At 36.1% G+C, this 4,204-nt stretch overlaps 1 pseudogene; it reads right to left on the bottom strand.

Moving 5' to 3' along the window:
- Positions 1-2,595: 2,595 nt before the first annotated feature.
- Positions 2,596-3,527, bottom strand: LOC109452910 (olfactory receptor 6C2; annotated as a pseudogene).
- Between the last annotated feature and the right edge of the window lie 677 nt (positions 3,528-4,204).

Genomic DNA, 4,204 nt, shown 5'->3' on the forward strand with positions numbered 1-4,204 from the left:
TACTTGAAACCTATGTAATTTTACGAACCGTTGTCACCCCAATAAATTTTAATTACAACCTAAATCACCTAAAATGAATTTAAGACTTAAATGTAAGACCTGAAGATGTAAAATGCCTAGATAAAAATATAAGGGAAAAGCTCCCTGACAGTGGCCATGGCAATGATTTTTTTTTTTTAATATATAACACCAAAAGCTCAGGCAACAAAAGCAAAATTAAACAAGTGAGACTAAAACTAAAAAGCTTCTGCCCAATCTCAAATGACAATTCCTAAACCGGGAATCACAACATCTGGAACGTCTAGAAATTAACATGGTTTTATAAGTTCCCCATTGATTCAAATGTGTGTTAATGTTTGAGAACATTAACTAGTATGGGATAAAGTGTGTAGACTTTGAATCCAGGTACTGGAAAGTTTGATATCTTGCCTTGTCGTTTTCTAGCTGGGTGACCCAAGAAGTTTTACAATGAAAGGAGATGAATTCTGTAACAATTTGAAGGAGCTTAGAGGGAGATCTCTCCCTAGTTGGCTCTCTATTTGATTGGCTGGCCTACATCTTGATTTCAACTTTGCCATATCCTGAGCAGAGAATGTGTCAGACTTCTGACATATCTCAAAGAAAAAAAAGAAAAAGAGAAAAAAAGCTTCTTCATAGCAAAGAAAACAATCAACAAAATGAAAAGGCAACCTATGGAATGGGAGAAAATATTTACAAACCATGTATCTGATTAGGGGCTAATATCCAAATATATAAGGAGCTTCTACTGTCAATAGGAAAACTCTTCAAAAACCCAATTAAAAAATGGGCAAAGGACCTGAATAGAAATATTCCCAAAAAAGCATATAAATGGCCAACAGATACATGAAGAGCTGCTCAGTATCACTGATCATCAGGGAAATGCAATCAAAATCTCAACAACATATGTCTCACACATGTTAGGATGATTATAATAAAAAATATATGTGATAAGTGTTGGTGAGGATATGGAGGAAAGGGAGCCCTGGTACTCTGTTAGTGGGAATGGGTAATTTGGTACAGCATTATGGAAAACAGTATGGAGATCCCTCAAAAAATTAAAAATAGAACTATCCGGTGATATAGTTATCTCTCTTCTGGGTATATACTCAAAGGATATAAAATCACTATCTCAAAGAAGTATTGCATCCCTATGTTTATTGCAGCATTATTTGCAATAGCTGAGATATGGAAATAACCTAAGTGTTCATTGATGGGTGAAGGAATGAAGGAACTGTGACATAGGTAATATGCGTGTGTGTGTGTGTGTGTGTGTGTGTGTGTGTGTGTGTGTATTTAAGCCATAAGAAGAAGAAAATCCTGTCACTTTTGAGAACATAGATGGACCTTGAGGGCATTGTGCTAAGTGAAATAAGCCAGAGAAAGACAAATACTATATGATATCACTTATATGTGGAATCTGAAAAAAACCAAATGTATAGAAACAGAGAACAGATTGGTGGTTGCCATAGGCGGGAGCTGTGGAGCTGTGGGAAATGGGTAAAAATAGTCAAAATACAAGCTTCCAGTTAGAAGCTAAATTGATTCTGGGGATGTAATGTACAGCATGGTGACTATAGTTAACCGTACTGTATTGTGTATTTGAAAGTTGTTAAGAAAGTAGATCTTAAAAAGTTCTCATCACAAGAAAAAAATTATAACTGTGAGTTGATGGATATTAACTAAACTTATTGTTGTGATCATTTTGGAATATATACACATATCAAATCATTATGGTGTACACCTTCAACTGATACAATGTTGTATGTCAATTATATCTCAACAAAACTAGAAAAAATGAAGGACTGTAATGCCAAAAGTAAAAAATTTAAAACACCAAAAAAAGTTTTCACTTTAACAACAAATTAGTGTATGATACAGTTCTATCTTAGTCTATAGTGTGGTGGTTTGCATTATTGAAAATAAACAAGTTACATCTACCCATTCTTCTTGAGACAGTGGATGCTAGACAAGGAAGGAATCCTGAGATAAAGAATTTTTGCCCAGAGGGTAAGAGGGGTGGGGGGTGGGGGGTGGGAGATGAGGATAAAGGGGATCAAATATATGGTGATGGAAGGAGAACTGACTCTGGGTGGTGAACACACAATGGGATTTATAGATGATGTAATACAGAATTGTACACCTGAAGTCTATGTAATTTTACTAACAATTGTCACCCCAATAAATTTAAAAAATAAATAATAATAAAAAAAGAATTTTTGCCCTGAAAAAGCTATTAGTTTAAAGATATGGATGGACAAAAGTACAACTCAAATTTTTGTTACTGTCTTTTTTGTTTTTTGTATTTCAGACAGGATGGTGAGGTATCGTTTGAACTTTCTGGAAATCTATATTTATGGTCACTTATGAAAGTGAACCATTATGAAAGAAGGTCTATTTGAATTAGGGCCATAATGCTTACTTCATTCTGTGTTTCTAAGAGTAATAGAAAAGAAACCTCTGTGGTTAATCAGGTTGTAACTTCAGTTCTGTACTGTAGATTTGAATTAGAACATAGAGTAGAAAATGAAATAGTGATTTGTGTCTGCTTTTAATTAAAAAAGTCTTTTTAGTTACCTAAGTCTTTGAAAAAAATGCCATCATTTTTATGGAATCAGTGAAGGCTTGTCTGACTTGCTTATTCTGTAGAGTATCAATGAAAGGGTTCATCAAAGAGGTAACGGAGGTGTTGAGCAAGGACACCACCTTATTAACGGCCACTCCTTCTTTGGCTGGTTTGATGTAGATAAAGATGCAACTTCCATAGGTGATGCAAACCACATCATGTGGGAAGAACAGGTGGAGAAAGCCTTTTTTCTTCCCTGAGCTGAAGGGAGCTTTAAAATGCCTTGAGGATGTATGTATAGGACCGAATTACACAAACTAGTGTGACAATGAGGGTCAGCACAACCAAGATGAAAATAAGTTGCTCTACCAGTTGAGTGTTGAGCACACAAGTTTCAGAAGAGGAGATGCGTCACAGCCAAATGGTCAATGAGATTGGAGTTACAGAAATCTAGCTGAACTCCCAGGCTAAGCGGTGGAAGTGTAACAATGAATCCAAATCAGTCAACAGCAAAAGACACGGATGGTGCATATCCTTTCATTCATGAGGATGGTGTAGTGCAGGGCTTGCAGATGGCCGCGTAGTGGTTGTAGGACATGGCAGTTAGAGGGAAAAATTCTGTTGCCCCGATGACGATGAAAAAAATAATTGGATGGCACAAGCATTATAGGTAACAATGTTTGTCCCCAGTTGTCATGCTGTACAGGAATCAAGGAACACAGACAGTTACAAATATTATTTTGAAGATGGAGTAATTCCAAAGGGAAAAGTCCATGGGTGTTTTAAGGTGAGAGTCCATCAGAGTGAGGAGGATAATGATTAGATTCCCAGGAACAGTAAAAATGTAGGTAAGAAACAGAAATGCTGAAAGAAAAACCTGTAGTTTTAGGTCATCTGTTAATCCTAGTAGGATGAATATTGTTATTGCAGAATGATTTTTCATGACCGTATGTAGATATATAATGAGTCTGTATTAATAAGTCATAAAATTTGAACCTGAGGAATAGAATATAAAAATGGTATTTCAATATGCTATACAGAGAAAAGTAGCCAAGCGAGCCAGTAGAAGCACATTTTTTATCTTTTACTTGCTCATCAACAATCTGATGTAGAGGTGATCGCATCGTGCTTCATTTCCCTGGACTCTGCTTTACCTTGGTCTTCAGAATGTGGTTTCCAATGGAGAATATGCATGTGAAGTTCCATTTCCACTTCAGTTACAGGACCAGTTTTAAAGTAGATACAAATACCAGTCTTCTGAGATTACGGCAGCCGTCATGGTGTCCTTGGTGGAATGTAGGAGATTCATATGTGTTGATAGAAAAAAATCTGTTTAAAAATTTATTTCCCCATCTGTCCAGATAGCATATCAGCAAAACATTCTCATACTCTATGGTAATATAATACCACCAGTAGCTTAGATGTATTGTTTTTCATGCTTTGCAACACTTGTTCCCTTCAAATAATTCCTCAATTTCCCCAACATCCTAGAGAAGCTGTTACTGTTTGGGTAACGTGGGAACAGCATCACAGAGTTACCATGAAATTTTCTGAGTCACAAACTCCTCCAAAATTTCTTCGTTGTGCCCCTTTTATGATAATATGCTGAAATACTCGAGT

Source organism: Rhinolophus sinicus, linkage group LG02, assembly GCF_036562045.2.
Source record: "Rhinolophus sinicus isolate RSC01 linkage group LG02, ASM3656204v1, whole genome shotgun sequence".
NCBI classification, from domain to species: Eukaryota; Metazoa; Chordata; class Mammalia; order Chiroptera; family Rhinolophidae; genus Rhinolophus; species Rhinolophus sinicus.